The 12834-nt window shown below is 32.5% G+C and overlaps 1 long non-coding RNA gene across 1 annotated transcript in view; it reads left to right on the forward strand.

Moving 5' to 3' along the window:
- Positions 1 to 980: 980 nt before the first annotated feature.
- Positions 981 to 12834, forward strand: part of LOC112478312 — a 25217-nt gene continuing 13363 nt past the window's right edge. Inside the window, exons 1-2 of the long non-coding RNA XR_003045763.1 lie at positions 981 to 1530; positions 2466 to 2536. This is a non-coding gene — a long non-coding RNA (uncharacterized LOC112478312). The remainder of the gene's footprint in view (positions 1531 to 2465; positions 2537 to 12834) is intronic.

Below are 12834 nucleotides of genomic sequence, written 5' to 3' on the forward strand. Positions count from 1 at the left end.
AAAAGTTAAATCTAGCATTATTGGATTTTAAGGGGCTTTGGAGCTTCTTAGGACATCGTTAATTATTCAACTAATATTTTTGCATCCTTAGTATTCATTTACACAACAGAAAGGAACAGTTATTTAGGCTGCTAGAAAATCAAAGGGCTCACCTACTCCCCTGTATGATAGAGGCAATTATTTGATGATTTTCTCTTAATATTGGGCACCTGTGTGTATTAAAATTTCAAGAAGAGATCTTAGAAGTGTGTAAATGGTTTCCTCTGTCTCAGCTTTTAAGTATAATTGTAGTATGGGTTTCTGACTTTTGTTCTTTTAAAACAACTAGATGTAAATTTGCTGATTTTGCTCACTAAGAAAAACTCACAAAAGACGGTAAGTCAAATCTTCCATAGTCAGTTCTTCCAAGTAATAATGACTATCAGAAATCCAGTATAAATTTTTTATTATAAAGGAGCTGATGGAATAAGTAAAATGACATTGATTATTTAGTAAATATTATCCATATAAAGTTTCCATTATGCATCATCTTTAATTTTTAGGCATTAATTTAACCAAACTTGTGAGATATCCCTTTATTACTATTTAAAAGAAGATAAACTAGATTAATAATTTTGTTAATTTTTCCCTTTCATATAATATCTCTATGAATTTTCTACAGTTTTGAAGGAAATAGTACAGGTTATATTCATAATAATTTATTTTTTAAAATACCACATGGCTGTCCTGCTTTATTCATGCTTAACTAATGACATCTTAGGTAAGTAGTTTACTTTCAAACTGGTTCTTCTTAGACACACAGAATGTATCAGGCCTAACTTCTAATATTGTTAAAATGTTTAAATATTGGTTCTTCCCCTACTTCCCCTCCCCCCTCAAAGAAACAGGTAAAATTATACCTGGAAATAAATGAGTTATAAATTAAAATGTAAATGAACTTTGATTTATGTTTTCAATCATTTTCTTGCTTTTAGGGATAATATTTTATACAGTAGAGTGTAATCTAGCCAGTGTGACTAGCCTTGTTTGTTCCAAAGATTAAATTACATTATTGTAATTACAGATATAATCGATTTTACTCCCTATTGATTAATTTTAGCTTTCCATTGTCCTTTTTTCCTACATTTTTTTTCTTTTAAAATTTTATTAGGGATAGATGTTTTTCAACCACATGTATCTCTGGCATATTTGAGAAGTAGTACACTCTGTTTTATTAAATAAAGGCTACATAGAAATTTTAACACAATACATACCTAAAATAAATCAACGTCCCTTCCACCTTGAACATTATTATTCTGTGGACATTTAACTACAGTCATTCCCCTTCCAATCTATATATTATTGGTGTTTATTTTATTTCTTTAACCACATATAATGAATGATGCAATTATTGTGCTGAAGAGTCCATGTTATACAGTTATTCACGTATTTAATACTTTCTTTTCTTGTCCATTTTCTCCTGAATCTTAGACCTTCCATCTGGAATCACATTTCTTTCACTTGAAGTACATGATTTAGAACTTTCCATAGGTATGATTCTATGGCAAACTGATTCAGCAATTGAAAAAGTGTGAATTTTAGTCTTGTTTCTGAAAGACATTTCTATCGGTACTAGAATCTTAAATGCAGTTATTTTCTCTTCTTACTTTGAAGATATTATTTCCCTAGCATCTATCACTTAATGTTGCTGTTAGGAAGTCAATTGTCAGTCTACTACTTCTAATACTCAGTTTTTGGTATGGGGACAGGTGTTTTTCTGCAGTAGCTACATGATATATGGGTTCCAGGTATGGATTACTTTTTTTTTTTTTTACTCTATTTGTAGTTTATTGGACTAGAATCTGTGGATAGCTGTCTTTTATTAGTTTTGGAAAATTTTGTTCCATTCTCCCTTCTCTTTGAAACTCTGGTTAGATGTTTGCTAAACTTTCTCACTTTAAGTTCTGTCCAAACTTGCTTTTAGATTTTTTATCTTTTTAACTGTGAAGAATTCTGTATCATTTCTTTTGCCCTGTTATTCAGTTCACTAATTCTTTCATCAGTTCTGCCTAATCTACTAACAACTTCATCTCTGAGTTTTTAATTTCAATTATATATTTTGTACTTCTAGAAGATAGTTTTTATTTATGTCTTTCATTCTTTATTCATATTTTAGACCTTTGTTATTTGTTAAAATATATTTAACATATTTGCTTTATCTCCTTGTCTGCTAAATCAAATATTGAAAACCTTTGTGAGAATGACTGCTTTTTTTTTTTTTTTGTCTCAACAGACTCTTTTTCATGATAGTTTGTTTTTCGTTCATTAGGAGAATTTTTTTATTCTTACTTTTCATCTTTCTTGGAACTTATAAGTCAGAATTATTTGAGTCTTTGAAAAATACTTGCTTCTGTGAGGATGTTAAGTCATTATCAGTCAAAGATCACTTTTCTCAGATCCTCAATTGTATTGTTTCTTTTCCCTAGGTAGAGTTCAGGACCATTAGATGTACAAATTCAGAATATCATGGTTTCTCCCTGAGTTGAAGAAATTGAAGGTATGTGAATAAAGGAAACCCACTCTAATAATGAGAGCTTGTGTTTGGTTATGAATTTTCAAGGAAATTTTTCTCCTCTACACTCTATATCAAGGGTTAAGCTAGGCAATTTTCTTTGCAGTTTCGGGGTTATTGAGGCAGTCATGGCTGGAAAGGAGAGATGAATTTTTCATTCGCTCTCATAGTGAGAATTTACTATTCTGGGGAGGAAAACCTTTTCAGACTTACTTCCATGAGTAAGCCTTGGGTCTTGCCTCCTGTTTTCTGAGCCACTCTAGACCTCATAGATCAAATTTTAAGTTCACTTAGATCAGCAAAAATTCTCTAAGTAGAAGCCATCATCACTAAGATTTTCGTAATTTTGCCTTCACTTAGTTTTCTGACCTGGTTATTTATTATTGTCTTTCTGCCTCCTTGACATTTCTAGGAAGAGTTTGTAAAAGACATTTTATCTAGTATTTAATGTTGTTTTCATTGGAATTTTTGTCCTGGTACTTAGTCTGACATATTCAATGTAGTGGTTTTAGAGTGAGATCTAGCCAACTGTGCTATCAACTATCTGTGTGTTTATGAGCAAATTACTAATCTTTCTCTGCCTCAATTTTTTTGCTTAATAAACAATAATAAAATTTACTCAATAAAAGATTGTCATACGGTGATGTATATATTTATGTAACACCTAGAAAACAAAAAGCATTCGATACATGTTAGCTTGCAGCATCAGCAATAACATCATACAAATAATACAAATGGACTTTGCGGTTTAAAGAGCACCGGACTGGTAATTGATCTGAGACTGAGCCAGCCTCAGTCATTGACTTTAACAGATTCAATGGCATGATAGTGGCAGAATTCCAGTTGTAGTTAAGTTTGTGAAGTGAAAAATTTGAGGCAATGATTGTAGGAATATTTTCTAAGGAACATAACTGTGAAAAATAGATATGAAAATTGTGGAGATAGTGTCAGAAGTTAATATTAGAGTAAAAGAAAAGTTGTTTTGTTTTAATGAGAGAAAGATAGATGTCCTATAGTCTGTAGAGAAAAAGGTGTGAAGTACAGAGAAAGACAGAGCTGATGAAGCATTAAACATTGAAGATATGGGAGAGATTCAGATGAAGGCAAAAGAACCTTCAGAACAGAAGAGTCAGTTTGTTCCTCTGAGGTTTAAAGAAAGAGAATAAGTACAGATGTAAGTGCTTTTATAGTTATAGGTTGAGAAGTTGAGATATTTCACACTGATATCCTCAATTTTATGTGAATTACAACTTCACTGGAGGAAAATGGAAAAAAAATATGAGAGTTGAAGAAAAGTGTGAACTTTCAGAGCAAGACAAAGAACATAGAACACAATTTTTCCAAATAAATAAAAGCACAGTAGCACTCAGAGTTCATGGACTTACAGTAGTATTAATCTGCCTGATTATTTAATTTCTTTTGTTACTCTTCCATCACCCAAGAGTAGGTTGGTGGATAAATTGATTCAAGAGGAGGAATTTCTAGGTGTGGAAGGAGAAAAGAAATGGGAACAAGGTGACTGTGAAATCTGTGATGGAGAGGGAAGGGACATAAGCCCTGAAGCAGAGAGAGCAGAGAAGGTTTTTTGGAACTAAAAATTCACTGTTATTACAGAAGTGGTTGTAACTGAATAAGAAAATGATGAGAATTGAAAACTCATATTCAAAAAGATATTTGTACACCGATGTTCATAGCAGCATTATTCACAGTGGCCAGGACATGGAAGCAACAGAAGTGTCCTACAATATATGATTGGCAAAAGTAGCTATGGTACATATATACAATGGAATATTAATCAGCCATAAGAAGAGATGAAATACTGCCATTTGTGACAACATGGATAGACCTCGAAATAATCATGCTAAGTGAAATAAGCCAGACAAAAAAAAGTTGAAAATCACATGATATCACTTATATGTGAGATATAAACCTAAAAGCAACAAATGAGTAGGACAAACAAACAGAGACTCATGGCTAGTGGTTACCAGAGGACTATAGACTAGTGGTTACTAGTAGGGTGGGGAAGAAGCGGGGAGGTAGACTGGATAAACAGGGACAAATATGAGGTTTAGGGGGAGGGCGAAGTGGGTAAAGGGGATCAAATATATGGTAGTTGAAGGAAACAATAGATGTCAAATACAGATGTCAAATGACAATGTATATCTGGAAATTATATAATTGTATGAACCAATGTCACCCTAATAAACATAATTAAAAAGTAAGAAAAAAAAAGAAAGTGATGAGAAGTTGTGGTCAGAAATTTATACATTAGAGTTTATGCCTACAGAGCTGGAGTGTTTTCTTAGAAACAATATCTCCAAAAAACAAAAGACTAAAGTGTAGTTACAGAATTGAATTGATGCAGTAAGTCATTTCAAAGATTAAAGTGTTTTCATGCTTAGGAATTTGAAATGGGTTACTGGGTGTGACATCTACATAAATATTGAAATTCATACAAAATGAAGGTGAAGTTAAAGAGGTAGACTAAGAGCTAGATACCTACATCCTCATTATATTCAGCAACAAGGAAGGGTAAAATGTATACTACATATAAATTCATGGACTTTGATTGAGATAACATTTGTGCATGGTTGATCCAAAAGTGACTAGGAAGCAATAGGACAACAGGAAAAGGAAAAAAATATATGTGTGTGTGTGTGTGTGTGTGTGTGCGCGCGCGCGCGCGCACGCGCATGTATATATATATGTGTATATATGTGTGTGTATGTGTGGGTGTGTGTGTATTAGGAGAGCAAAGTACATGCATCTTGAGCTGAATAATAAAAAATTGATTAACACATTATATTAAGGAATTTACAATCTTATGATAATGTCCTAAGTAATAAGAGTTTTACTTGGTTTTGTGCTTAATTTTGCATATTCCTTGGAAAATGTCTAGGTAGAAAATATTATTTTTTAATTTTATAATAAAAATTACATAATTATGACCTTATACTGTACTTGGCTATATATCTTAAAATAATATTTGTTGATCAATATTCTTCTCATTTTATAAGGAAACCTGAAACTCCAAGTGACTGTTTAAAAATCATACCTGACTTTTGAGTCCACCTCTTTCCAAACCACAATACAAAAAACAAACAAGTAAAATTAAAATATTAAAAGTACAAAACAAATAGATACAATGCACTCTGCACTGAAACTTTCTCACTTTGTTCTCATCTTGAACCAGATTTAAAACTGTGTTCTTAATTTTGTTGTCATTATTTTTTGCAACTTGGTATGTATTTAAATGAATCATATTTTGTCATGATTTATAAAAAGAACATTGTTAACTGTGCATGATTATAAGATACACCTCCAACATTTATCACTCACATCTTTTATATAGGTTTCAGTCTTAAATCCATTGTTCATTAAAAATTAAATAGACTCCACATTAAACTCGAAAATTCTAAAAGTATAATACCTATTAGAATTTTTCTCGTTCACTGTTTAAGTTACTAGTATTTCACTATACATACATACTTGGGAGAGAGTAGGGAGATTTGAAAGAATGCTAATGATTCTGTCAACCATCCTCAATAAGTGTTTTCTGAAATGAGAACTTTTAGATTTCAGAGGATCAAGCCCCTTCAAAGCAATAGAAATTTAAAGTGGAGTCATTACTAACAACAGGTAGAGTTTTGTATTTTTGGAAAAAAGGGTCCAGCAAACATGATTTTTTAAAATCTTATATCTCATTTTTGACAATTCGCTCCAAATGTGCTATGAAAAATTATAAAAAAATAGATATCCCTGACATAATTATTCATCCTATACTTAAAATTTTACATTAAACGATTTCTGTTTCAGGAAACTTATGTTTAAAAGAGCACCTTAATCTGTTAAAATAAGATATAGCCATTTTGTGGTTATCATAATTTAATAAATTAGCATTACTCTAAAGTGAAATTACTCATTTATTGAAATTGTAAGTTAATAACTAAGAACTATGCAAAGAAGTTTAATGTGCCAAACAATCACGTTGATTCTATTATAACCACCGTTTCTTTTCCAAATGTGATTATGTTGTGTTACTGGGTCTATTTTAAAATATAAAAGTTTAGAATCTCACAACACAAAATTACGTAAAAGAAGTTAGAGAGAAAACAGAACAGATATTATGACCTCATCAATATAAAGTTTAAAAATATGTATAACTAATCTACAGTGTTTGAAATTAGGATAGTGGTTTCCTCGGGGAGCTGGATATGACTGGAAGGGCATGAAAAACATTCTGAGATGCTGGCAATGTATTTCTTGATGCAGATGCTTGTCTCATGGATGTGTATATTTTGCAAAATTTTATTGAGCTGTACATTTAAGATTTTTTGCATTTTTTTGGTGCATGTTTATTGTACCTCAATAAATTTTGCATTAACAATAAAAAGTTTATTTTAGGGGAAATGCCTGTGTTAATCATAAGTTAAAAGACAATATTGAACCAAATTTTTTTTAATTGGTTAACAGAATTCAATAAGTTTCATCTGTACACTTTAACAGTAAGGCATATACATATTTACACTATGTGTTCACATTCCACACATTTCTTTCTGTCACTACATATTTGACCCCTTTTACCTCATCTACTTTCCTCCTACCCTCCTTATCCTCTGTTAACAACTAGTTTATAGTGCATGCCCATGAGTCTCTATTTGTCCTGTTCGTTTGTTGCTTTTAGGTTTATATCCCACATGTAAGTGATATCATGTAGTTTTCAACTTTTCCTGTCTAACTTATTTCGCTTAGCATGATTATCTCTTGGTCCATCCATATTGTCGCAAATGGCAGTATTTCATCACTTCTTATGGCTGATTAATATTCCATTGTATATATGTACCACAGCTTCTTTAGCCAATTATCTATCGTGAAACACTTCTGTTGCTCCCATGTCATGGCCACTATAAATAATAATGCTATGAACATTGGTGAGCAAATATCTTTTCAGATACGGGTTTTCTAGTCTTTGGGGTAAATACCCAGTATAGGGATTGCTGGATCATATTGTAGATCAATTCTTTGTTTTCTGAGGAACCTCCATACTGTTTTCCATAGTGGCAGTACCAATTTGCAGTCCCACCAGTCACATATGAGAGTTGCTTTTTTATGCATCCTCTCCAACATTTGTTATTAATTGTCCTGTTGACTATAGCTGTTCTAAGAGGTGTGAGATAATATCTCATTGTGGTTTTCATTTGCATTTCTCTAATAGCTAGAAATGTTGAACATCTTTTAAAATATTTGTTGGCCATTTGCATGTACACGAAAGAGAAGTGTCTTTTCTGATCCCCATATTTTGATTGGACCATTTGTTTTTTTGTTGTGTGTGAGTAGTATGAGTGTTTTGTATATTTTGGATATTAGGCCCTTATTGGAGGTATTACTTCAAAATATATTTTCCCATTTGGATAGTTTTCTCTTTACCTTGTTGACAATTTCTTTTGCTGAGCAGAAGCTTTTTAGTTTGATGTAGTCCCATTCATTCATTTTTGCTTTTACTTCCCTTGCCTTGGAGGTCAAATTCATAAAATTCTCTTTAAGTCCAAGATTCTTGAGTTTCATTCCTATATTTTCTTCTATGCATTTTATTGTTTCAGGTCTTATATATAGGTCCATAATTCATTTTGATGTTAATTTTGCTATGTGGTTATAGCCAACAGTCTAGTTTCATTCTTTTTCAAGTGGCTTTCCAGTTTTCCCAGCACCATTTATTGAAGAGACTTTTCTTTCTCCACTGTATGTTTTTGCCTTCTTTGTCAAAAATTATTTGCTCATATAAATATGGGTTTACTTCTGGACTCTCGATTCTGTTCCACTGGTCCGTGTATCTGTTTTGCTGCCAATACCATGCTGTTTTGATTACTGTCGCTTTGTTGTATAATTCGAAGTCAGGCAGAGTGATGCCTCCAGCCACATTCTTCTTTCTCAGAATAGCTTTGGCAATTTGGAGTCTTTTGTGCTTCCATCCAAATCTGATGATTTATTTGTTCTATTTCTTTAAAAAATGACAATGGGATTTTGATGGGGATTGCATTAAATTTGTACAATGCTTTAGGTAATATGGTCATTTTAACTATGTTCATTCTTCCAATCCAAGAACACAGAATATCTTTCCATTTCTTTCTATCTTTGATTGGGTCTTATAGTTTTCATTATATAAGTCCTTCATTTATTTCGTTAAGTATATTCCTAGGTATTTTATTCTTTTTGTTGCAATCGCAAAAGGAATTATTTTTTCCACTTGTTTTTCTGATGCTTCATTATTAGAGTATAAGAACACCATGGATTTTTGAACGTTGATTTTTGTATCCAGTGACTTTACTGTATTTGTTTATCGTTTCTAGTAGTGTTCTTGTTAAGTGGGTTTTCTATATAGAGAATCGTGTCATCTTCAAATAGTGACAGTTTGACTTCTTTGTTTCCAATTTGGATACCTTTTATATCTTTCTCTTGTCTGATTGGTACCTCCAAAATTATATTGAATAACAGTGGCGAAAGTGGAAAACCTTGCCTTGTTCCTGATCTTAGAGGGAAGGTTTTTAGTTTTTCACCATTAAGTATAATGTTGGCTGAGGGTTTGTCATATATGGCCTTATATACCAATTTCGTTAAGTGTTCTTATCATAAATGGATGCTGTATCTTGTTGAAGGCTTTTTCTGTATCTATTGATATGATCATAGGATTCTTAATTTTTAATTTGTTTATGTAGTATATCACATTAATCGATTTGTTTATGTGAAACCATCCCCGTGCCTCTGGGATGAAGCCCAATTTATCATGGTGTATATTCCTTTATATATGTTATTGTATTCTGTTCGCTAATCATATTTAGGATTCTTGCATCTGTGTTCATAAGAGATATTAGTCCTTAGTTTTATTTTGTGTGTGTATGTTATCTCTACCAGATTTTGATATCAGGATGATATTGGCCTCATAAAATGAGTTGGGAAGTATTGTCTCCTCTTTGATTTTTTGGAAGAGTTTGAGGAGAAGAGATATTAAATCTTTGAATGCTTGGTAGAATTCACTGGTGAAGCCATCTGGTCTTGGATTTTTACTTTTTGGTTTTTGATGATTGTTGCAATTTCTATACTGTTGACAAGTCTGTTTGTATTTTCCAGTTCTTCTTGATTCAATCAAGGAAGATTATATTTTTCTAAATACTGGTCTATTTTTCTAGGTTATTAAATTTGGCATTATATAATTTTTCACAGTATTCTTGTATGATTCTTTGTATTTTTGCAGTGTCTGTCATAAATTCCCCTCTTTCATCTCTGATTTTGTTTATTTGTGTCTTCTCTCTTTTTTATTTAGTGAGTCTAGCCAGAGGTTTCACTAACCTCAAAAAATAGCTCTTTGTTGCATTTCTCTTTTTCCATTTTTTTTTGTTTTAAATTTCATTTATTTCTGCTCTAATTTTGATTATTATCTGCTTCTACTAGCGTTAGTCTTCATTTGTTCTTCCTTTTCTTGTTTTTGTTTGTTTGTTTGTTTGTTTACGGTGAAGCATTAGGTTGTTTATTTGGACTCATTCTTGTTTTTGGAGATATGTCTGTAATGATATGAACTTTCCTCTAATAACCACTTTTGCTGTCTCCCAAAAGTTTTGATATGTTTTACTACGTATCTCTCAATCTCCCTTTTTATTTCTTCTGTGACCCAATTATTCTTCAGTAGCATGTTGTTTAATCTCCATGTATTTGTGGTTCTTCCTGCTTTTTTTTTTTTTTGCAGTTGACCTCTAGTTTCAAAGCTTTATGATTCAGAAAATATAGTTAGTATGATTTAAATCCATTATGTTTGTTGAAGCCATCTCTGTGTTCCATTATGTGGTCAATTTTTGAGACTGTTCCTTGTGCATTAGAGAAGAATGTATAAGCAGTTGTTCTGGGATGGAAGGCTCTGTATATGTCAATTATATCCAGTTGGTCTAATATGTCATTTGAGGATATTATATCCTTATTGATTTTCTATTTGGATGATTTGTCCATATTTGGCAGAGGGTTATTTAGTTCCCCTACTATGATAGTGCTTTGGTCTGTTTCTCCCTTTAGTTCTCCCTTTAGTAATTGCTTTACATATTTCAGTGTTCCCTGATTGGGAGCATCGATATTAATAAGTGTTATGTCTTCTTGGTGCATGATTCCCTTTATAATTATGAAGTGTCCCTCAGTATCTTTCTTTACTTTTTTAATTTTGAAATCTATTTCGTCTGATATTAGTACTGCTACTTCCACTGCTCTCTGAATGTCATTTCCCTGAAATATCATTTTTCCATCCTTTCACTTTGAGTCTATATTTGTCTTTGGAGCTGAGATGTGTCTCCTGGAGGCTGCATATGGTTGGGTTTTGTTTTTTGATCCATTCTGCAACTGTGCCTTTTTATTGGTGAGTTCAGTCCATTTACATTTAGGGTGATTATTAAAATATGAGGATTTCTTATAGTCTTTTTATCTTTTGCTTTCTGGTAGCTCAGTGTTTTCATTGTTTTCTTGTCATTTTGTTTCTGTTTTCTTTATTTCGTTTGGCTTTTGGGGTTTTGCTTCCGGTTCTTCTTGTTTTATGTTATATATTTCTGTTCTGAATCTTTGGTGTGTAGTTACTTTTATGAATGTGTTACTTTTATGATAGCTATATATATACAGTTGTCCATTTTCTTCTACACATGCCTTATCTCCATTCTCCTTCGTAAATTTGGATCTTTGAACCCTCCACTTTTCAGTTATTTTTATCTCAATTTGTCCCTATGGATCCTGAATGTTTGTTACTATCTTGTTATAACAATTCTTTTCTTAATAATTAAGATTATGATGCCCTGTTCTTAGTAAGGGTTGCACTCCTCTGCTTCTATATGCCTGATAGTCACCTTACTCTAATTATGTTTTAGTGTTTGGTGTTTTTTTTTTTGGTTATTTTATTTTAAGTGAGCTAACTCCTTTCAGTATTTCCTTTAGTGCAGGCCTCATAGTGGAGAATTGCCTCAATTTTTGTATGTCTGGAAAGGTCTTAATTTCTCCTTCATATCATAATGAGAGCTTAGGTGAATAAATTATTCTAGCTGGTAGTTCCTTTCATTTAATAGTTTGAATATTTGATTCCACTCCTTTCCGGCTTGTAAGGTCTGTGCCGGGAAGTCCTACTATAATCTAATGGATTCCCCTTTATAAATTACTGTCTTCTTCTCTCTGGCTGCCCTGAGAATTTTGTTTGTCATTGATTTTTGATAATTTTAATAAAATGTGCCTTAGTGAAGACCTTTTTGAGTTGAGATAATAGGATGGTTTTTTGACTTCTTGAAGTCCAAGCTTCAGCTTACTCTTTTGATTTAGGAAATCTCGTCAACTATTAGTCTGAAAATGCTTTCTAGTCCCTGCTCCTTTTCCTCGCCTTTGAAAATGTGCATTATACTTATACAAAATTGAGGGAATCACTTATTTGCATTTATCAGTTTATTATGCTCTAAATGATGTGATAAAGGGTACAGATGAACAGCCAGATGAAGAGATACATAGGGTAAGACTGGGAAGCATCCCAGTTCAAAAGCTTCTGTTTCTGTAGAGTTCAGGTGCACCATCCTTTTGGCAGTTGGATATATTCACAAACCTGGAAACTCTCCAAACTTCATATTTTAGAGATTTTTATGGAGGCTTCATCACATGGGCATGATCGATTATCAACTCCATTTTCAGCTATTTTCCCTCTCTGGAGAGTGGGGTATAGAAATGAAAGTTGAAAGCTTCTAAATCATGACTTGTTCTTTCTGTAACCCGCACCCATCCTGAAGCCCACTGAGGGTCACCTCATTCAAAAGAAAGATATTCCTATCACCCAGGAAATTCTCTGGTATTTAGGAGCTCAGTATCAGATGTTCCTATCACTCCATCCCTATTGGTTTTTTAAGAGCTCTGTGTCAGAAACCAGGACACTACTCCTTTTGGATTAGGGTCTCTCCCTTATGATCTCATTTAACCTTAATTCCTTTCCTTTCTCAAGAAAGAAAGTCATAATATTTCTTTCTGATTGTGTGTGTGTGTATGTGTGTGTGTGTCTGTGTGTGTGTGTGTATGTGTTGGTAGGAGTGTGTATGACAATTCAAGACTGCCTACATGATATGAGTCACTACAGACAATGTACCTTTTCAAGGGCTTAGTAAATTGCATATCCAAGATCCAATCTTTTGTTGTTGCTGTTGGCTTGTATTTTTTTGTTTATTTATATATTTTACCTAATTTATCAATCATTGCTTCTATGTAAACAAAACAGCCTCGGGCTTAAAATA

This window comes from Pteropus alecto, unplaced genomic scaffold, assembly GCF_000325575.1.
Source record: "Pteropus alecto unplaced genomic scaffold, ASM32557v1 scaffold673, whole genome shotgun sequence".
Taxonomy (NCBI): Eukaryota; Metazoa; Chordata; class Mammalia; order Chiroptera; family Pteropodidae; genus Pteropus; species Pteropus alecto.